This window comes from Heterocephalus glaber, unplaced genomic scaffold (genome assembly GCF_053883595.1).
Source record: "Heterocephalus glaber isolate CG9 unplaced genomic scaffold, H.glaber_assembly_v1.0 deba00001594, whole genome shotgun sequence".
In the NCBI taxonomy this organism is placed as follows: Eukaryota; Metazoa; Chordata; class Mammalia; order Rodentia; family Bathyergidae; genus Heterocephalus; species Heterocephalus glaber.
The window spans coordinates 14248127-14272111 of NW_028258369.1; the positions used below are offsets into that span (position 1 = coordinate 14248127).

Here is a 23985-nt window from a genome sequence, read left to right on the forward strand (position 1 = left end):
ATCATATTTATTTGTGGAGGTTCTTTACATATTCTGGATATGAGTCTTTTTTTTTTGTAAAAATGTTTCTCCATGTGTGGCTTGCCACTTTTTCTATCCTAAATGTGTCTTTTGATCAATAGAAGTTCTTAATTATAATTAAGTCCAATTGATCAATCTTTCCATTTTGATTAATGTGTTTTGTATCATTTTAAAGAAAAAATTACATCTCTTATAGTTTCATTCATTGGCCAACCAAAATATAAGACTAGAATCCAGCACTAGTATTGATATGGACAATTAGAAATATTGAAATTCAAAATGTTAAGCTGGGTTTGGGAGCACAGGCTTGTAATCTCAGCACTTAGGAGACTGAGGCAGGAGGATTGCATATTCAAGGCCAGCTCAGGCTACTTAGTGAGACCTTATCTAAACAAACAAACAAACAAAACTATATAACTCACTAGCGTGGCTAGAATTTAAAAGATTTCCAGCATAAAATATTGATGAGGATGTGGAGCAACCAGAGGTTTTATTGCTGGTGGAAGTATAAAATATAATATAATCATTTTGGAAATCTATTTGTCAGTTGCTTATAAGTTAAACATTTGCCTGCCCTATGATCCAAAATTTCTACCTGTATTAGTTACCTTCCTGTGACTGGGACAAAATACCCAACAACTACGACTTAAAGGAGAAGAGTTTTGTTTTGTCTGTTTCAGAGGATTTAGTCCACGGTTGGTTACCTCCAAAGAAGAAACAGCATGGCAGAGGGGTGTGGTAGAGAAAGCTGCTCAAGTCACAGCAGCCAGGAAGCAGAGAGAGAAGGAAAGAGCTGAAGACAAGAATACACCCTTCCAGGTCACATCCCCAGTGACCACCTCCAGCCAGGCCCCACCTCCTAACAGCACATTCCACTACTCAACTCATCAATGAGCAAATCCACTGATGACCATAGCACCCCAATGATCTGATCACCTTCCAAACACATGAGAGTTGGGAGACATTTTGGATCTAAATCATAGCAATACTTCCAGGTATTTCCGTAAGGGAAATAAAAAGATATGTTCACAAAAAGCCTTGTATAAAAATATTTATTTATAACAACTTTATCTATAATAATCCCAAATCAGAAACAACCCAATATCTATCAACAGATTAGATAAACAAATTGTGATACAGTCACAGAATAGAATAATACCCTGCCATAAAATGTAATGAACTGCATACAAGAAATAGCATCGATAAAAATCTCACAAACATTATACTATGGGAAAGATACCAAAACACAGAGAATACATATTGTATTATTTCATTTATATGAAGGTATAGAACTTGCAAATTAATATATAGTAAGAGAAATCACAACAAGTGGATAGCTTTCCATTCTAACAAATATTTTCCTTGCAAAGGAAACACACTACAGAGCTGATGCGTTTGTGCAGGAAGAAAAATTGCATTGTCTGAAGAACAAACCCAAATCCCACTGACAGCTGGCTTCAGTTTACCTTTGAGAGCATCAAGATGGAGATGCTCACTGTTCACAGGCCAGAAATCATAGAACATGTGTGCTTGTGTCAAAGACTTTTTATTCTCTAGCACAGAAGGGCATTTAGAAGCTTTGGGCTCAGAGGAAAGCAGTCAGTGTTGCTCTGGGGAGGCAGCAGTGAGTTAAGAAGCTAAAAGGACTGGAGAGGAGGGGGAGCTCAAAATGAAAGGAAAGAGGGAGAAGCCAGTAAAGAAGGGTTTCCCACGCCAGGAAGTGAATTCAGAGAACCGTCCTAAGCCATATTCTACATTGTCCCTTATCATTCAGCTACGATCATCGCTGTGACCCAGATTCATCCACACGTTCTTTATTGTTTACTGTAGTGTGTGCCATTCATGTAATCTTTGAAGTATTAGATTTCAGGTTTCAGCTTGTCGTGATGCTTACTTTTCATTCCTTAGTCTCCTGGAATGGCACTATCTTTTGGTCTACTCTAGATGGAATTATTTCTATGTTCTGAGGCAATAGCAAAGCAAAGCAGGAGAGATACAGTATCTGCATTTTCTACTGCAATGTGGAAGACCTTTTGAAAGGCCCAAGGTTCCCTGTTGGCATCTTTGAAATATGCTGTCTTTTCCTATAAGGTCTACAGGTAGGAGAGATGGACACGGAGACTTAGTCATCCAAGAAGTAAGACTTGGAAACATTAGTATAAGGATAAGAAAATTGAAAAAGTTAAAGCATCCCTAATACCCAGAAACTGACCTGGCCCTTTCAGCTAAACCTTGATGTTGCTAATCTGGCATTCACATTTAGGTCATTTTTTTCTGTAAATGTAAGCAATCTCAGAGAACAACAACTAACATCAGACAAGCCCACTCTGACACAATAGATCAAGGTAAATTAAGACTGCTGGAATTGTGTCTGAGCACAAACACATGGACATTGTTCAAACTACAAAAGCCACCAAACAGTTCTCTATCTTGTCTAATATAAGTGAATGCTACTGCTTCATTGACAACAGCTTTGTTCTCATGCTAGTCTTCCCACTTATAGATAAAATGTATTAAGACACCAATCATAGGATTATACCCACTTTCTGTCAGCATCTAATCCAGAATTAAGTCCCTCTTCCTGAGCCTTCCCCCAAATCTCCTAAAGTACTGTAATAAATCCTTTCTAACATCCTCTTATTGAGATGTCCCGTGGTCTTCCCATCATGTTAATTCACTCTCGTTCTAACGACTCAGTAAAGCCAACTTCGTTTGACTATAGGTGTGCTCTTGGGGGCCTTTAGCTGGAGAATGTTAACTGAAGCATCAAGAAATCAAGTGGAATCTCTCAGACAACATGAAAACCTAGAAAAACCACGTTTTGTGTACAATCTGCATATAGGCCAGTCCCAAAACTCAATTATATGTTGGTTTATGAGATTTCTTATATCTCATTCAGTTCTAGCCTGGTCCGATGCTGCTGGAAGCAGAAACAAATAAAAGTTACATACTTCATAGAAATCTTCTAAAGACTGTTTTAAGAGAGTTTTACATGGATGTCAAACATACATGGTTTACACGTGTAAACTATGTGTATATATATATATGTATGTTCGTATGTATATTCAAATACATACATAAGCATATCCACAGTCAGATAAACACTTGCATTCATGGGTCTTATTGATGCTGGTATTAGGTACGTAAGTATTATCACATTATAGGGCTCAAATGAGTTCAGGTGTGAATATAAGCCTATAAAGGGCTAAGGGTGACTTTGCAAGTTTCCAAATCTTAGTGATGAAAATTTTTACTTGGATTTTCCTGAGCTGTTTCTCTAGGCTTAGGTAATCAGCATCCTTAAATAATTTTACAATGCTTCTTGTCATTTTACATTTATCACTCTTCCTGAATTAGTAGTTATCGCAGTTGCCATAACCAGCCTTCCCAACACTGCTCTGGCCATAGGGGTAATGAAGAGCCATAGTAACTAGTCATGTAATTATGCTCATCCTTACCCTTCAAAAGGAATCCTGTCTGCAAAAAAGTCCCAATAGACCATAACTTCAAAGACCACAGAGTAATAAATATTTTCATTAAAAATAGTTTGGAATGACTTCTGATAGATTGTAGGACTTTTTCAAAGGGGAAGATTAGGGAAACCAAAAGAGGAAGTCGGAATGGAAAAAGACACTAGTCTTAACCAATTGTAGTTAAATGCTTGTATTTGTGAATTTGACAAAAATATACAACCACATGAATCATTGCTAGGTTCCTTCCAGGGCCTTCAAGGAGCCAATGTGGTGTGGGGCCCGGAAGCTTCTTTAGTAAGGCCACCTGTGCCACTGACCCTCCCAGGCACTGGCAGAGTGGCAGTTGCAACTGTCCCTTGCTGATCCAAAGGAATAGCACTCTAGTGGGACCGACGGGTGAGGAATAGCTTTAAGGTTTCCTTACCACATATTGGACATGGACTGTGCCTGTCTTCTTAGCACTGTGTCCCCAACACCAACATAATGCCTTTCTCGGAAGATGTGCTCCATGAACACTTGCTGGATAAAGGAGGAGACGATGAATTCCAAGCCCAACATGACAGGGGTAGGGAATCCAATGGCTTACTGAGAGAGAGGTAAATGCGCATGGGACTAAAATGAACAGCTTGTGGAGGATTGATAGGCCAGAATCTAGCCTGCCACCTCATTTTATAAATCAGGTTTCATTGGGATATAGCCATGTTCATTTGTTCACCTACTGTCCAGGCCTTTCCTGCTACAGCAGCAGGGGTGAGCAGCTCCAACCATATGGCTGGCAGAGCCCAAGATGTTTACTATCTGGCCCTTTTTGGGAAAAGCTTGTGGACTCCTGATGTATGTCATTGTATTTTGATTTCGAGCCTCATTTTACTCCTATGAGAAAGGCCATTCAGGTCTTTTATTAATGAATTGAGTTTATTTGTACAATTTAGATATGCATAATGACCACATTCACTCATTATAGAATCATCATAGGGAATCTGTTCCTGTACATAATATATCTTCACTCTTCTTTTTTCCCAGTCCCTTCCCCTCCCTCCAACCCTCTCCCCCTCCTTATTTACAAAAGCTTTGTTTCCATTTTTCCTTTTTTTGTTCTGTTTCTCTTTTCCCTTCCTTCCTTTCCCCCTCCCCCCTCCCTAGTTCTCCTTCCCATTTGAACATTTTCTTTCCATTTCCCAATATCTATTATACATTTTGGTCCTCATTTACACTTTTGGTTTCGCACACCAGAGAAATAATGTGATATTTACAAGTGTGTCCCATTAGTTTCAGTAAAGAGGATGGTCTTAAGGTGCATCCATTTATCTAGAAATGTCTTATGTTTGTCCTTCTTTATGGCTGAGTAGTACTCCATTGTATAAAAAACCATATCTTCTTATCCATTCATTGGTTGGTGGGCATTTGGGCTGTTTCTAAGATTTAGCTATTATAAGTGGTGCTGGAAAAACTGGCTTTCCATGTGTCTCTCACCATGCACAAAACTAAAATCAAAATGGATCAAAGATCTAAATATTAAAACAGAAACACTAAATCTGCTGGGAGATAGAATAGATAGAACTCTTGAAGACATAGGTATAGGGCAAAGACTATGGAATAAAACCCCAATCACATGGGAAATAATATAAAGAATCAACAACTGGTATCTCATCCTATTAAAAAGCTTTTGCATAGCAAAAGAAATCACCAACAGAGTAAAGAGACAACCCACAGAGTGCAAACAATTTTTGCCAGCTGTTCCTGAGACAAAGGACTACTATCTAGAATATATAAAGAACTAAAACAAAAAAATTAATACCCCTCCCCCCAGGTCTTTTGATTGCCACTTGACAGCAACTTTGACTCAGAAGAGGTTAAATATCTTTGCCTGATTAGTTGTACATCAGGAAAAGAGTTGCTAGGACTAAGTCAGGTGCACCCCTAGTGTAAATGAGTTTATGTTAAGAGACCTTAGAAATAGAATGCAAGGGCCCAGGATTTAGCTCAGTGGTTCTGCCCTCTGCCTCGCAAGAGCAAGGTCCCCAGTTCGATCCCCATAGCAAAAAAAAAAAAAAAAAAAAAAAAATGCTAGTCACAAATGAACTCAGTAAATGAAGCAGTCCTCAGTGTTACCAATAAGGTTTTGGGCACTTGTTTATCCCTCAGGTTTTGGGTTAAAACCCCTCAAGGCATAGGTTTTAGGCCTTTTCTCCAAACTTCCCTGTAGGATTAAGCTCTAGCTGTCCACCGCAGAAGCTGGCTTCATAATGAATTCTTTCACATTGTCTCACTTTCAGATTCTGCCTCTGGGGAAAACCAAGCAAAGACACGGTTTGGATAAATGCAAGCTTTCTTGGAGGAGAGCAAATACTGGCCTCACGCTGACAGCTCACCATGATGGGGAAGAATCAGTCATTAGGATGGGGTTAATCTTTAATGGCTCATTCCATTAACCCAACTACTAGTTTGCTGATGAGGGCTCACTTTTCTTGCAGGCACTGGTCCTGAATAACCTCACCTGCTACTCAGGGAGGGCAGCGCACCTCAACCAAGATGCGGCTGCTGGTGCCGAGAGGGAAAATTCCGCAGTGTCATCCATCAACGCCTTACACACGGTTTCAGCCGAAGGGCAATTAGTGCTACTTGGGATGAAACTAATATAAGGCTGCGGATGAATGGGTTATTGAAGAGACTATCAAATCAGCCCGGCTGTTAGAAGTGACCCGAGGCAGACAGGCAGCACCTAGGGCAGAGGAGCGGCCTTCGTCTCAGGCGGGGAAGGCTCGTTCCCCTGATGGGAAGATGAGCCGCCTTTCCACTTCCTCCCTCTGTGTTAGAACAGACTGGGCAGTTAGGTTGCATCTACTCATAAGCTTGTGTTGTGGCCACGTTTTCTTTTTTAAAAGCAAGAAAATTGAATCGCTTCATTGTAGTTACACTATTTTTCGTATGCTTTCTCCTTTCATTTCTGCCTTTGGTTGTCCCTCATATTGTCTCTCCTTTTCCTGCTAGCTCTTTCTTCTTCCACCCAGCCTTGGCTCTGCTCTCCACCTCTGCCTCTGCCTACCTCGGTCTCTCCTCTCTTCCTACCCTATTTCCCTACTGCGTTTTGTAGTTTGTTTCCTCTTTCCCTTTCCTACTTTCTCTCTGCCCCTCTTCCTTCATTCCGGTCCCTCTTCTGGTCCCTGGAATATTTTTTCACATTCTGACATTCTTTAAAATAGATTCCTTTATTGAATCCTTGATCTATACCCCAAAGAAAGCAATGACCAGACTGCCTGCTGCTCTGTCTTTATTGAAGCCTCATTGTGCCTGCTGAACATGACCTGGGCGGTGGGGTAGCACCAAGTTCTGCCACTTTTTAGAAAGAGGCGCCAAGTGCTGTCTTCTGTTCTGTTTGCCTGGGAAAGCAGGAGAAGGAGTAGCCAAGGGAGAAAGGCAGTTGTAAAGATGTGCTGCTTCCTGTCACCTGCAACAGTGGCTGTAGGCTCTGGTCCACAGGTGGCCTCTCAGGGGAGAGAGGATGCAGGTAGCCTTGATATCAGAAGTGACCCAAAATGTCCAGACTTAGTGCCAGGCTCTGTGAAAACCCCGATATCATCACAAGGCTCCGCCTGGAAACCCAAATAACGCCTGTTCTTGATCACCGGCCCGAGGCTAAGGTATTAAACACCTATTGGTCAGTAGTAGGCATGGTGACTCATGCCTATAGTCCCAGCTAGTCCAGAGGCTGAGGCAGGAAGATCACTTGAGTACAGGAGTTCCAGGCCAGCGTGGGCGACATAGTAAAATTCCAGCTCTAAAACATAAACAAAAACAAAACCTGCTGGAAAGCAGCAACAGGGGAGAGCAGAAACCATCAAAACACTCAAAATGATTTGCAAACTAAACTTCCAACAATAGTGAAGAAATTGTGTGCAAAGGAAGACACTTGACAAAATCACCTGTTCAAACATTATTTACTCAAGATGAAGTTAAAATAGTTCTCAAAAATTTAAAAAAGACTTGATCATAAGTATGCATGATAGGTAGAAAAATAAATTTTCATTAAAAAACAAGGAACTGTAAAAGAAGGAAGGAGGGTAGATAAGAAAGCAAAATAGAATGAAAACTGTAGTAACCAGAACCAAAGACTCAATAGAACCAACTGAATGCTAAACACATTTGAATAGAGAATTTGTGAACTGGGAAACAGTCTGAAGGACTCATCCAGAAGGTAGCATGCAGACACTGGCTCCAAATATGAAAGAACAGTTAAGTTGAAAAATACACTGGCATAGTGTGAATTCTGTAAGATAAATGAGGGTGAGGAGTTAAAGAGGCAATATTTAAGGGAATATTGATAAAAATTTTCTGTAATTGATGAGAGATGTGAGTCTGCAGACCAAAGCAGGCTTTGAGATTGAACAGGATAAATGAAATTATACCCATCTTTAGACATAGTGCAGAGGAAATGAAGAACAGCAAGGATAAAGAGAAAATGCCTGAAAAGCTACTAAATTAAAGACAGTTCTAAAGGAACAATTAGAAAGAGAGGAGCCTTTTCATTAACAATGGCTGCAGGAAGACAATGGAGTAACATTTAAGCTAGCAATTCATGTGCATATAAATTCTAATACAAAAGTGAGGGAAAATACAAGTATTTTCCAATTTACAAAGGCTGAATACATGACTCACAGAGCCTTGTTGAAAGAAATACCAGGTGTGATAAAAAATACAGTGAATGTTTCAATTTTAAAAGATCTGTTTCAGTAAAAGACACATTGCCTTTAATCTCCCTTGCTTTGGACACACTCGTGTCTTTGTTCTTGCCACTTTCTGAGGCAGTTCTGGAAGCCCTCTTTAGTTATGCTGTTGTGACTGCCTCCATGTCCAGAACTGATTCAAAACACTAAGCTTTTGTGGTTGTTTTGATTTTAGGGAAGAGCCAGAAGTTGCATAGTGCCAGATCTGGTGAATAGGGTGGATGAGGATACACCATGATGTTTTGTTTTGTTTTGTTTTGTTTTGTTTTGTTTTGTTGGCACTGGGGATCAAACTCAGGACCTTGCACTTGCAAGGCAGGTGGCAGAACCACTGAGTTAAATCCCCGGCCCCCATGATGTTTTAATTTGACAGAAATTGTTGTAAACATTTGATTAACGTGGCGTGATCATAAAATATGGTGAATGTTTAAATTAAAAATTTATTATAAAAATTTTTTAAAAATTTATTTCAATAAAGGACACATTGCTATTAATCCCCCTAAAATATTAAAAATATCCCTCTTGGCCAGGGATTTAGCTCAGTGGTTTCACCACCTGCTGCTCAAGTGCAAGGACCCGAGTTCAATCCCTAGTACCAAAAAAGAAAAGAAAAAAATCCCTCTTGCTTTGAACTCACTTATTGTTCTAGGTAATGTGTCTTTTAGTCTAATAAGGTTTGTTACAGAGCAGCTGAGCACTGGCGAGACCCGGATGTGAGACAGCTGCCGGGTGCAGTGGGACCCACGGCAGGCTGAGCAGAGATTCCCAAATATACAGGAAGTAATTAGAAGAATCCTTCAGTAGGTGCATCATCAGTCAATTTAAAAAGTGATACAAGATTTCCATCTCAATAAGGGCAATGAAATTATATATATATTTAAAATTTTTATTTCTTTTGTGGTACTGGGGATTGGACACATGGCCTTTGCACCGAGCAGGTACTGTTTATGTGTTAAAGGCAGGTTGTAAGGAATGGTTTTATCAGATTTTCATGAGTTGTGGTGGCTGAAACATCAATTCTGTCTTGTGGGAAAAGAATTAAATGGCAGAACAAAAGGAAACCTGTATAAATAGAATATTTTATTAAACAAAGGAAATTAAACAAGAACTGCAAACAAAGAGACTCAACAAGCAAGGAAGGAAACATATTAGCCATAAGATATGTTTCAAATGAGTCAAAACCCAATAACTGTAGACTTCAGAAGAAAAAAGTTTTTAACAATTTTGTCAAAATAGTCAGGTCAGTGATAATTAACTCCTCCAGCAATAGGGCTAGGCCTGAAACTAACATTAATTAAAAGTTAGCAAAACAGATTGAATGTGAATTAAGTTTTTCATAAAAAACTTGTAAAAATATCAAATTAGAATTAAATTTTCTTCAAATTTCTGTTGCCTTACTAAGAAAAGCAACTATCTTTCAGTATTCATGCCTGCTTTTTTCATGTTCTAGTTATGACAGAAACCTTATTTGAAGCAAACTAGTGTTTTTGCTGAAAATGTATGTCAGCATCAGTTAAAGTTTATTTTTAAGACCTGTTCCTCAGTAATTATACTGGATACTCAGCATTTGCACACAGCAGGACACAGAAGTCCTCTTAAAAACTACTCAGAACAGGAAGACATTTTTGAGGAGTGATGTCCATTCAAGAGAAATCAAAAGAAAATTCCTCTGGCGTTATTAAAGAAAGTGAAGATAAGAATTCAGAAATAGAAATTCAAGGTTCTCAAAACAGTCCAATCAAAAAATCAGATTCTAATAAGGTTTTTTAAAGTTTAAACATTCAAGTATAAATAAAAGAGCAAAATCAAAGATAGACAATAAGAAACAGGGAGATCGCTCTTTTGCAAATGGAAGGGGACCAAGAGATGGAGGAGTGGGGAGGGAAGCAAGGAGAAGGAGGCATAAAATCAATTCAAATGTGTTCTGTACATGGATCAACTCCCCATGATGAAGGTAATCATTATGTACTGCAAACACAGACTAATAAAAATAAACATTTAAGAAAAAACATTTATTGTATCTTTTGGTTACCTCTTGTATTAAACTATGTATGCCATGGAGAAGAGAAATAACAATGAACAGACACATTGATAAAATATGTCAGTAAGTTTAATTAGTGACTGAAAAAAGTAATTATCTTATATAAACAAGAGTGAAACTAAATCCCAAAGCAACAATAAAATGCTGGGGACTGTTCAGTGCGTAATTAGAGCACATAAAGTATTCGATTTCACAAAAACCCTAAAGTTAGCTCACAATTAGCTTAAGGAAACATGGATTGAACTGGTTCACTTTGAAATATCTCAACTTCAAGCTCTTTCCACATGATTTTCCAATAATAAATGGATTTTTCCCAATTATTTATAAAATTAATTGTTGTCTAATTGGCAAGCAAATTAGTTGTTTACATGAACACTAAAGACTTTCGGAACAAAAGCTTCATATATAAAACTAGTACGTGAGTGGCTTAATGGGAGATTTTTGTGACTCAAAAACTAGATGAACTAATATCTACAATATACAAGAAAAATATGCAAATCAATAAAAAGGAGGAGGAAAATAGAAAAATGAGCAATTTATATGAAAAAGTAAGTTATGGAAAGAGAATTCTTTTTTTTTTTTCCTGGTACCGGAGATCGAACTCAGGACCTTCGGCTTGCAAAGCAGGCACGGATAGCACCACTGAGCTGAATCCCCAGCCCCTCCTTTTTTTTAAGTTTTTTTTTGTGCTCAGGAACGAACTCAGGACCTTGCACTTGCCAGGCAGGTGCAGCACCACTGAGCTAAACCCCAGCCCTCTGAGATTTTGATATGGATCGTGTCATCTTAACAATATTAAGCTTTCCCAATCCATGAAGGTGGTCTCTCTCTCTCCATCTATTTAGATCTTCTTTAACTTCTTTTCTTTAATATTGGTCCACAACTTGACATTTATGAAACATACCAGCTAGTATGACAATGCACTCAATTTGTCCAATAATGGTATTACTCTGATAATTATTAAAATCTGTTCCAGGTATAGATATTGAAAATATTTTCTTTTGCATTCTTGCCCAAGATAGGTACAGTACTTTGGAGAAATTGTACTAATCCCTTCAGTATGTTTGTATGTACATATATACACACGTGTGTGTATCGGTATCTGTAGCTCTACATGCCTTCTACATACAGCTACAAACACACATACACACACACAGACACACAGACACACAGCTGGGAACCTGTGCATGTGTGCATCATCGCAAGCACACACTGGAAACATCAACACTGCAAGATACTGGTCAGATTCCTCTTCACTCGTCACTAGCTGTACTTGTTCCCCTGACTTGACCTTGATTACGTAAACAGTTTGATATTGTCTCTGACCCTACAGGGGACTCATCTAGGCATCAGCAGCCGAAGTGCCTCAGACGGAAAACCCTTCTTATGCATTGTTTCTAGTTCTTTCTGAGTCTCATCTTCCATTCTCCTAATGCCTTCTATTGTCAGATCAGTCTACTTGTCAGTCCAACAAAAAAGCTGGTGATGGAAGTTTGTAAATATCCTTTTTTCTTGCTTCTGGATGAAGTTTTCTACTTTGTTTTGCAGCCCCCACCACTTGAATTTGATGGTCACCAGCTTATAGGCACACATTTGAGGACAGTCAGGGTTGTTGGCCAGCTCCTTCTTCCAGTTGGGTCCCCAAGGGCCTCTCTTGGTCTTGACTGACTGGAATAATGCTGGGTCTTCATTAGCTTTGTAGTCTCCAGGTTCAACTTGACTTTGACCTCCAATATCTACATGGACAACTTCAACAGTTTTCCATGTGTTTGGATCCAAATCCTGAACATTTTCTAGTGTTCCCAAGTCTGGCTTGTGGTATGTTTCAATTTTAATGAAGAAGTCATCTTTCATATATTCATTCATTACAATTGCCCTACAGTAGGGATATGAATTCCAGGCTTTCTCATGAAATACCAAGGAGCCTTTGGTAGCGATCATCCTCACGAATGTAGGAACTTTGCTCTTTAGGTGATAAATTTTGTGTGTAAATTGGCCCTTTTCTCCATCCTTCTCATAAGTTTCTTTCTTTAAGACTTCAATTCCTTTACCACCGCCAGTCTCATTCTTACTAGCCTCTGTGACAGAGTAAAGCTGTCCAACCTGATACTCCGGAACAGAACGTGGCAAAACCACACGGAATTCTTTAATCACCACCATCTTCCTAGAACCCCCTCACAACTGCCCCTGCTACTGCTCCTGCTGCTGTCGCCACTGCCACCACTGCTGCCACCGCCTCTGTCTTCTTTAAGTTATTCCAGTGATGGTCTGTAGTTTTCAGTGTGAAAGTCTCATATTTCTTTTATTCATTTTATCTCTAAATATTTTATCCTTTTTGATGCCGTTGCAAATGGAATTGTTTTCCTAAGTTTACTTTTGCGTTGTTCATTCCTAGCATATAGAAATACAACTAACTGACCTTTGGATATTGATCTCATATCCTTTACCTTACTGAACTCATTTATTGGCTCTAACACAGTAGTTAATTTGCTGTGTATTCATTATGATTTTCTTTATATAACATTATATTATCTTCTAATCAACACAGTTTTATATTTTTCTTTCTAATATGGATGCCTTTTATGTATTTTCCTTGCTTAACTGCTCTGTCTAAAACCTCCAGTATAAGGTTGACTAGGAGTGGTGGGAGCAGACACCCTCGTATTGTGTCTTAACTTAAGGAAAATCTGTTTAGTCTTTTACTGTTAAGTATGATTTGACAGCTTTTCATAAATGCCCTTCACTAGCTTGAGGAAATTTTTTTCTATTCCTAGTTTGTTTGGTGTTTTTATTATGGACAAGTGTTACACTGTTGAATGTTTTATCTTCATCTGTGAAGATGGATGATCATGTGTTTTTTGTCCATTCTATTAATAAAATGTGTCAACTTGATTTTCATATGTTAACCTAAGCTTGCATTGCTGGGATAGACTGCACTTGGTCATGGTGTATAGTCCTGTGTTGGTGGTATAGTGGTGAGCATAGCTGCCTTCCATGGTGTGTAGTCCTTTTTGTATATTGCTGGATTTAGTTTGCTAATATTTTGTCAGGATATTTGCTTTTATATTCATTTAGGATATTGTTTCATAGTGTTCTTTTTCTTGTGATGTCTTTGTCTGGTTTTAGTACCAGGATCTCATAGAATGAATGTAAAGTGTTAATGTTTTGAAAGAATTTGGCTTGGCTTTTCTTTAAACTTTTGGAAAGCTTCTTAGCTTGTGAGTTTCTTTGTAGGAAGTTTCTATGATTACTATTTCAGTCTCTTTACTTAATATAAGTCTATTACTATTTTCTATTGCTTCAAGAGTCAATTTTGATAGTTTATGTCTTTTTAGAATTTGTTCATTTATCCATTTTATGTAGTCTACCACAAGAAGAATATGAACAGATACAAGCTGAGTAGGCTGCTAAGAATCAAGAATTTGTTTGAGAGAGGAAGCTCTAAGTTTCTACAAAAAGGAAAAGAACGAAAGTGTTCAAAATATTGAGCAAAAGGACTAAAAAGAGGCAAGAAAACTTGAATTTACAAATGGAGTATATTCATCCAAAAAAGGAGTTTGGTCTTTAGAGCTAAAATATCTGTTGAATATCTATTGGGCTCCCTGATAATGAACTAAATTTGCTGATCTCAACTGGATTGCTAAATGTGCAAATATATTTTTTCTTGTAGAAGAAAGTTTCCTATATATACATTCTATGTAATATGACTTATTTTTAAGTTTTATTTGCCTCTGAAAGAAGGTTTGCCTGGAGAACTAAAAGAGCCTTCTGTTTGGGAGACAGGCTCAAGCTTATAACACTTTTGTATTATATAAAATTTGTATGAAATAACATGTTTTGAAAGTAAAAAAATTTCTAATTTCCACTGTGAATTATTTTCTTTAATCTATGGTCTATTTAGGAGTGTGCTAATTTCCATCTACTTGTGAATTTCCTTCTCTCATTGATTTTTAATTTCCTTATATTGTAGTTGAAGAATCTACTTGGAGTGATTTCTGTTTTTTCAAATTTATTGAGATGTGTTTTTGTGGCTCAGTATATGGTCTGTCCTGGACCATCTATTTCATGTGCACTTGACATAACTATGTGTTCTGTTCTTGTTAGGTGGGGGTATTTTATAGATGTACGGTAGATGTAGTTGGTTTATAGTGTTTTTCAAGTCTTTTATGTAGAGCGAATTTTCAATGGTCCTTATGACATGACAATGAAAGCTATTTTCCACCACAGTTAACAGAAAATAATTTTCTTATGATGTTCTTAAAGAACAAGGGTTTTCTTTAGAATGACAATGCAGACAATAATAAAATAACTTGCTTACCTTGTGCTTGTCAGTTCAGTGAGTGTCTGGTGTAGATGTAACCTTGTCTTCGGTCACTACTGTGAATTGTGGTTTTAGGTTATTGATAAAAGTGTTTTTCTTGGCCAGCCTCTCAAACTGTACTTGTTAGTTGAAGAAGTAAAACTATTTTCTTGAAAATATCTTATGTCAAAGGCTATAATGGGATCTTTAAGAAAACCGTAAAGCTAAAGCATGCAATAGGAAGACAGGAGAGGCTGAGTTTGTGATTTTGCCACCCTGAGGACATTTGGCAATGTCAGGAGACAGTTTGGGTTGTAATTGGAGGGTGCCTCTGGTAGTTAGTCAGGAGAAACCAGGGATGCTGCTAAACATGCTGAAACATATACCTGCCCCCCAACACAGAGCAACTCGATTCAAAATGTCAATAGTGCCAAGATTGAGAAGTCTTACTCATAGATTGAATGCAATCCATGAGATCAAAATGGAAGAAATAGTTAAATTTTATTACTGTAAGCATCATGGATATATATTTGTTTTTGGTTTTTTGCTTAAATTCTTTTATTGGTACATTTTAGGTGCACAATATGTTTACATTCATCATTGGGTGCTTGTACCTGTACATGATGTATCTTGGTTCTTATTTTTTCCCCATTACCTGTGCACCCTTCCGCCACTCCACCCTTCCCTATTTACATAGACTTTGTTTCCATTTTTTTCTTTTCTCATAATTTTTCCTTTCCCTTCTTTCCTTTCCCCTTTCCCTCCCACTTCCCCTACCTCTTTGGACTTTTTCTTCCTATTTCAAATTATCAATTATTCATTTTAATCCTTATTTACACTTTCAGTTTCTCACACTAGAAAAACTTTTCGGTATTTACACATGTGTGTCCTATTTATTTCACTTAAGAGTATGGCCTCGATATGCATCCATTTAGCTATAAGTGACTCTAGTTTCTCGTTCTTTATGGCTGAGTAGTACTCCATTTTATAAGAAAAACCACATCTTCTTTATCCAGTTTCCAGTTGATGGGCACTTGGGCTGTTTCCAAACCTTAGCTATTACAAACTGTGCTGCTATAAACATGGGTGCACATATATCGCTGGGGTATGATGCTTTTAATTCTTTTGGGAAGATACCCAGCAGGGAAATAGCGGGGTCAAATGGGACCTCTAGCCCTAGTTCTTTGAGGTATCTCCATACTGATTTCCACAGTGGTTGCACCAGTCTGCACTCCCACCAGCAATGGAGCAGGGTTCCTTTCTATCCACACCCCGCCAGCATTTGTTATTTGTTGATTTCTTGATAGCAGCCATTCTTTCTGGGGTGAGGTGGAATCTCAGTGTTGTTTTCATCTGCATCTCTCGAATGACCATTGATGTTGAACATTTTTTCATATGTTTATTTGCTATTTCTACTTCTTTGTCTGAGAAATGTCTGTTCATTTCAGATGCCCATTTTTGAATTGAGTCTTTAAATTTGGGAGATCTGATTTTTTTCAGTTCTTTATATATTCTAGATAGCAGTCCTTTGTCTGAAGTACAGCTGCTAAAATTTTTTTCCCACATTGTAGGTTGTCTCTTAGCTCTTGGATATATATTTGAACAGCCTTGAATTTATTGCATTATGGAAAGAAACTCAGGGCATAAGATAGAGGTATATTTTTTAATTGAATAGAGGACAAACTTGAAATGTAAGGTATATTGCTGAAATCAACATAAAAGGTTAGCACAAGACAAATAATATTAATGGAAATTGGCTTTTGATTAAAAGCTATTAATTATTTCACACAAATTAATCATGGAGAGGTGCTGTTGCCCTCAGGGCTGAGAGCAATTGAAAAATTGATCAGATAAACTTCTTCTCAGCAAAGTGGTAAATATTAGAAGACTTTTATGAAACAACTCTTGTTTTAGGTTTCCGAGACTTTGTAAGGATGTTTAGCTTTCTAATTTAGTTTCTTCTTTGTCCAATTGTTGGCTCCCATTCTGTAGAATCCATTGGTATTATGTTCCATGAAGATGAGGATTTTTTATTTTGATTTGCTTCGTTTGACTGTTTTGTTTTCTAATGTTTCCTCAATATCCAGTAAAAAAGCCAATAAACTGGTTTTTTAAAAAATAAAACATAGATATTTTCTCTCATTGCAAGCAAGTCTCTGATCTGTGCAGGGTCTTGGAGTTTACTGTGAGGAGTTATACTATCAGAGAACTTTCTTAGGCAAAGAAAAATTTGTGCACTGAAAAATTCAAGAATCAACTTTTAAAAAAATGTTTTATTTTATGAAAATATAAAACAAAATTTTATAACAAAATAATAAGAGAATAATAATAGGTAATACACTGTGTAGTATCATTATCTTCAAAGTAGTTTACTCAGAGACAGAAAAGATTTACAAAACTCTCTTTTCAATAAACTAAGAGAAACTAGTAGTATAAATGAAACAAATTAGCATATATATTAAAATTATTTTTGAAACAGAAGAATAAGCAATTTAGGGAATTATTTTAACTCCCTACTTCCTATTTATCTAACTTCTATTTTGCTCTTTATTTGTTTATAGACATAGAGGTAGAGATATATGAATGTATTTTGAGCTTCGCATATAAGAGAAGTCATGCAGTATTTAAGCTTGTGTGTCTGACTTTTTTCACTTAACATTATGGTCTCAAATTGCATCCATTTGCCTGAAGTTTATTTTTCTTTATGGCAGAACAGTACTCCACTAAATACTACATTTTCCTTATCCCTTCATCTGTTGATGGACGCATACACTGTTTCCAAGATCTATTACATATTGTGCTGCTATAAACATGGCCATGCATGTATCCATTTTGGGAAGATACTTAGAAGGGAGATTGCTGGGTCAAATGGAATTTCTATTTTTAGTTTTTTGAGGAAAAAACTAGTTTCCACAATGGTTGTACTAGTTTACATTCCCATTAACAATGTAGAAGGGTTCTTCCCCCCCAAATCCTTGCCAACATTTATTAGATTTTTTGATGATAGCCATTCTTTCTGGGGTAAGATAGTATCTCAGTGTAGTTTTAATGTGCATTTCTCTAATGGCTAGTGATGTTGAACATTTTTTCATGTATTTATTGGAAATCAACTTTTTAGAACTTTCTTTAAAAAAAAAAAACCCTCTGCCTGCCTCATAAGCGCAAGGACCCAAGTTCGATCCCTGGTACAAACAAAACAAAACAAAAAACAAAAGTCCCCCAGGGTGTCACTGTGTTGCTGAGGTCCTAAGCGGATCTTAAACTCCTGGGCTCAGCCTCCCAAGTAGCTGGGACTACAGGTGCACACCACCACACCTGGCTAACTTTTTAGATTTTTGTCATGCACTTCTGTAGAGTACATCTGCTTGAGTCACTGTACTGTCCCGTTTACAAAGAGAACAAAGGGAAAGTGGCCAGTTGCATTTTCTTAAGCTACAGCAAATAGAAGCAGCAAGGTGTGCCATGCACATCTCTCTTTCAGTAGTCCTGATCTTTTTCTGTATAATTCTTTTTTTCTTTTGTGAACAGATAATATGTACATACATAGTATTTTAAAAGTGAAATTGTAGCAAGTCTCTCCCTGACCCTGGCTTCCCCAAAATGATCCCATCACAACCACACCATCAATTCCTGATAGGCTCCTCTGGAGTGTTTTTTATGTTTGTTTTTCTCAATGCTATCTGACCCAGTTGCTGTTTCATTTGACAACAATTTTTACTGTCATCTTAACTATCCCAAAATGAAGTCACAGAAAATATAACTTCTTTTTCTAGATAAATTAAAATATAACTTTAATATACTGCCCTCACTGTGACATAAAAGAGAAATAAAAATAAAATGATTTATAATAAAAGAATGTTTTTAAAGTATGTAAATAATACTCATGAATGCAATAGAAGATACAGTGAAATACATCAAAGCACCTACTTTTGAAGAATTTAAGAGAAATAAGGCAATATTCAACTGAACAATTTTCATTTATATTTGACATTTTATAAGAAAGGCTAAATAAATGTTAGTATATATAACTAAGATTACTGTGAATGAGATTCCTGAAAATGAGATGATTTATATTGGTAACCCAAATATCAGGAACAGTGATGAGATTTTCTGAGATAACAACTAAATAAAACTAAATAAAACCTAATATAATATTTCCTCATTCTAAACAGTAATTGCATCCTTGTAAAAGTTAGTGCATATATTTTGTATTTCTATATAAAATACAATTAGAATCCAGGTGGAATTTGAAAGTGTTACAGGATATGGGAGATCAGTATCCCTCAATTCAGATAACCAAAATGACCCCAAGTCCAAATAATTCAGATAAAAAGCACTTGCCCCCAGAGTGCAGGGGCTGCCCATTTGATAACAGCTGTTCAGTCAGCATGCAGCTGAGCTTTGGCTTAACTCTCAAGGCTGAGAATGGTACATAACAAAGCCCCACACATTTTAGAAAGACTTGCAAGGAGGAGGCAAAACTAGCTCAGCAGTAATCAATGCCAGCAGCATATAGGAGATAGAAGAGTCCATCCAGAGAGTCATAATAATATAGATAGTACACTTAGGGGCTATGGGACCACTCCCCTCCACTCACCTAAAACTGAGCAACCCCCAGAGCCAATCCCCTGAACTATATCCTAAGGCCCACTACCCAGAGGCAGAGAGAGGAATAACAAAGACTCCTGGAAATTTCCTAAATTCCAAACCAGGATGCATGTATGCTAGACCTGCTATCCTGACATACATTTCACTTGGACCTCATATGTACTGCAACTTGTATGTCCAATTACAACCGAGTGAATTATGGAAAAGGACATGAGCAGTAGATACAACTGATCTGACAGCACCCTGTCAATCATGCTCTGAAAGACCCCATGGGAGGCACCCTTGGGGAAGCACAACATTTTAAATCCTTAAACCCACCCCACATTCAGCGCGCCTGCCATTTTCCTTTCTGCTGGTGAAAGCCTGCTCACTCTGAGCCTACCTTTGCCCCTTAAACTTCATTAAACTTAGCTGCTCTTTCCTTGCTATTGAGTGCAATGTCCAATTCTTTGTTCATGGTGCACAACAACCTGGGACCCCATCACTCATGGTAACAATATGAACGAAGTTTTTGTGTCATTTTCTCTTCCATGCACATAGGGGTTAGAAGAGGGTGTTCTTCCTCAACCACATTCCAAGTGAAGAGGCAGCAGTACTTCCGGGGTCAGTGGGGAACTAACATCATAATTCATTGATTGGATGGGTTCCAAAGGCAGAGCTGTGGGCTCTGGGTCATTTGTTTCCAGGTGTTGAAACACATAAATTAGCACCTGCAGAGCAAAAGCAATCTAAGGAAAATTGAAGGCGGGAGAGGACTAAGCCAGGGTGCAACTGCCAGAGGAAAGAGCAGCATGGGGAGTTGTCCACCCTTCCCTTTTGGGAGAAAGAATGTCTGGGTTTCCCTGTGCCCTGAATAGACCCCACGGAGGAAGCCCTGATAATTAGGGCCCACCCAATCTTTTGTTTTCAGTGATGAATTTAGCCGTGAATAATCTTGAGCTGTTTCTTAAACATGCACCAATATGGGTTTGGGGTAGACTCCTAAAACTGACATTCCTAGTCAAAAAGTACATGAATTTTGATAATAACTGCCAAAGTATTCTCTTTAGAGATATTATTAGTTTCTACTTATAAGATATTTGTTTCACTTATCCTTGCTAGCATAGTGTTATCAAACCATATTTATCTTTACCAACCTGAAAGATAGAAAATATTATCTTAAGTAGTTTTAACTTGTGCTTCCCAAATTAGGAAGAAAAGTGAACTAGCTTTTCGTATGTTTAAAAGACCTTTGATTTTGCTTTCTAGGAACTGTCCACGTGACTGTGGTAGATAGGCACAATTAGATTACTATTCAGCCAATATTCACTTCCTTGCCCTTCCTAGCAGAAGAGAAAGACATTCCCCTTTCCCCTCCGTATTGATTTGTCTGTGTAACTGGCTTTGGCCAATAGAACGTCAGCAGATGTAATGTGAACAAAAGCTTGAATACATACATGCCTGTGTGGCTGGACCTGCTCCCTTGGCATCACCATGAGAATAATACACCTCAAAGAGCCTATTCTTCCAAGAGGACTACTACAAGCAGAGTTAGGGCTGTCCTAGCCAACACCTATTCCTGCAGCCTAAACTACATCCATCCCAAGGTGATCTACAGAGTCAAGAACATGAAATGGCCGGACATGGTGGTGCATGCCTGTAATCCCAGCTCTCAGGAGACTGGAGAAGGAGGAGCGCCACCAGTTCAAGTCGAGCCTGGGCTACATAGTGAGTTCAAGGCCAGACTAAACTACATAGCAAGACCCCTGTCTCAAAAAAAAAAAAAATGATATGGAAAAATAGAGGCCTGTTTTGGGATGCCATGGAATATAAGGATGGTTTGTTTTATTATCAGCATTTATTGTGGCAATAGCTAACTGATACATGTATTCATTGTCAAATTTTAATACTAAGTTTATCTTTTTATTTTTGTCATATAGAAGCTATTTTATGTTAGACACATTAGTCTTTGATTGTTATCCTTTTTGGCTCTTGATTTTGGTTAGGGTATTTTCTTGCTCATGAGAATATTTTTGTACTTATCAATCTTTTTAAAGTGGTATATAAATTAGGATAGCTTTATGATATTATATATATATATATATATATATTTAAAAGACCTCTGTATTTTTCCAGTAGTTTTATGATATCAAGGTTTGGATTTAAAGTTTATAGCATGCTTATATTTATTTATGTTTGCATATTGCATGCTATTTATTTACTTATATGTTGCATGTTATATTTAGTTATATTTTAATGGTGTTAATTTTTTATTTATTTATGAGTGTGAGGTAAAGAACCAAAATACATTTTAAAGATGCTATTCAGCAATTCCAGAGTCTTTTATTTGTTAATCCATGTTTTCCACATTTATTTGAAATGCTATTTTTATCATATCTTAAATTCTCATGTGTACTTATGTTGCAGAAATCTCCGAAAGAAATGCACAGAGACACAGAATTTGGATAAAATAATAAAATTTCTTCTTGCGAGTGGGCAGGAATGCCAGAAACCAGTCTGGTGAGTATCCCTGCCCCCTTTGTTCAGCATTTCCCTTTTTGTATCCTTTTTAGCCATTATCTCATCCCTAGTGGTCTTTGATATGTAAATACAATTCCAGTTCCTATTTAGAAGTCACAGACACAAGATAGGCCATATACATTGTAAATTCTCCCTGGCATGGTAACTTTGTTAGATTAATGAAGAGTCAGATAATCCTCACCTTAAACAAGGAGTTATGGGAAAAGAAAATCTTAAAGGAACACATTACTTATTTTGCTTCTACAATTACCTTAATATTCAATCTATTAAGTTATCTAAAACTTTTCCGTATCACTTAGATCTACTTCTAACATTTCTTATGTGTTCAATTGGTCTCTATATTCACGTACTGCTTTTAATGACTATACTTTTATAATATTTTAAGGTTTAATGAGGCTAGTCCCCCCTTTATAGCTCTTATGTTTCAGAACTTTACTGGACTTTCTTCCTTGTTATTTTTTCCATATGAACTTTGGATTCAGCTTATATATTTCCCCCAAAAGTACATGAAATTTTTATTGAGATTTTATTAAATTTATAGATTAATTTAAGGATCACTAATATTTTTATGATGTTAAATTATTCCATTCTATCCAAAGATATAGTATATATTTCTGTTGTTCCTCAAGATCCTTTTAAATTTTTCTTTGTATAAATTTTACACATTTCTTCTTAAATTCTTTTCTAGGTCCTTGTTTTTGGTTATTGTGGGTACTATAAGTAGGGTCTCCTCTAGTACATCTTATAATTGGTCATCGTTTACTTGTATGAGAATTATTGTTTTCCATATTAATTTTATACATGGAACTATATAAAAATTCCCTATCATTTACAGTAGTGTTTTGGATTCTCTAAAACAATCCATTGGGGAGAGAAGCTCAGCCAGCCCCAGCACCTGGAAGGAAGCTCTCCCACCGCCATCCCAAGCTCCTAGGGCAGAGAAGGTGAGCCGCGTGGGTGCCAGAAGCACCCCCCCCCCCACTGTGGAAATGAGAAGACACATAAACAAGCCTCAAAAACAGAATTCCAGATCACCTACAGCAACCTCAAAGGGAAATGAGATGGAACAATCTGATACTCAACCACCTGGACTCTCTGAACTGACAAGAAAAGAGGATCTGGGAAAAATGAAATCAGAAATAATTACTCAGATAACAGCAAAGATTTTGCTCATGGTGCAAGACATTATTAATAAATCTAGAGAGGACACAGATATAAAAATAGAGGATCTGAGGAACATGATGGAATCCCAATATAGGAAACAAATGGAATCCATAAAACAGATACAAACAGATTTCCAAGAGATTAAAAACTCCATCGAAAGTCTGCGCAGCAGAATGAACCAATATGAGGATAGAATTTCACTTATAGAAGATAAGATTGCAATTAATGACCAGGAAAAGAAAAATTGCTTTAAAATTGTAAGGAAACATGAGAAATCAATCCAGCAGTTGCTAGACGATGCAAAGAAGAATAACATAAGACTGATTGGAGTCAATGAAGAAAGAGGAGAGAGTGCAGATGACAAAAAAAAACTCTTCACAGAAGTGATGGCAGAAAACTTCCCAAGGAGGGGAAAAGAACTTGACATACAGATAAGTGAGGCATATAGGACTCCAGCTGGCCTAGATCAAAAAAAATTTACACATAGGCATATAATAGTTAGGATTCCAGAAATCCAACAGAAGAAGAAAATTCTACAAGCAGTGAGAGAGAAGACACAAATCACATACAAAGGAAAGCCCATCAGAATCACAGCAGACTTCTCAATGCAAACCCTCAAGGCAAGAAGAGCTTGGAGTGATGTATTTCAAGCCCTAAAGGAAAACAGCCTCCAATCCAGATTGATGTACCTGCAAAATTATCTTTCAAAATTGATGGAGAAATAAGATACTTTCATGATAAAGAGCACCTCAGGAACTTCATGAATACCAAACTGGCACTCCAAAAAATTTTACACAATACACTAGGAAAAGACAATGAGGATCACAACCCCAGGAAACCCAGCAGAATGAATCCATTGGGTGTGACAAATTAAATGCAAAGGGGGAGAATCCAACAAAAAGAAAAAGTCATGACAAGGCTTTTAAAACTTTTAACTTCATCTCCCTAATGAGTGTATAATTCAATCTTATTATTGTACTGATTAGTATTTTTCTGATTCTAGAGTTGCACACCATTCCTTGTGCTATACTGGCTATTTATCATCTTCTTATGTCTACATTTTAATTGGGTTGTCTATTAATGAGCTCTAAGAATTCTTTATATATTCTGGTCATAGGTTATATGCATTGTAAA

At 37.3% G+C, this 23985-nt stretch overlaps 1 long non-coding RNA gene and 1 pseudogene across 2 annotated transcripts in view; one reads left to right on the forward strand and one right to left on the reverse strand.

Moving 5' to 3' along the window:
• LOC147823271 (uncharacterized) overlaps positions 1-23733 on the forward strand; it is a 306661-nt gene extending 282928 nt beyond the window's left edge. For both annotated transcript variants that reach the window (XR_015444122.1, XR_015444121.1), the window contains exons 4-5: positions 21574-21666; positions 22523-23733. This is a non-coding gene — a long non-coding RNA (uncharacterized LOC147823271). The remainder of the gene's footprint in view (positions 1-21573; positions 21667-22522) is intronic.
• On the reverse strand, positions 11598-12444 carry LOC101703347 (phosphatidylinositol transfer protein beta isoform pseudogene; annotated as a pseudogene).
• Positions 23734-23985: the final 252 nt, after the last annotated feature.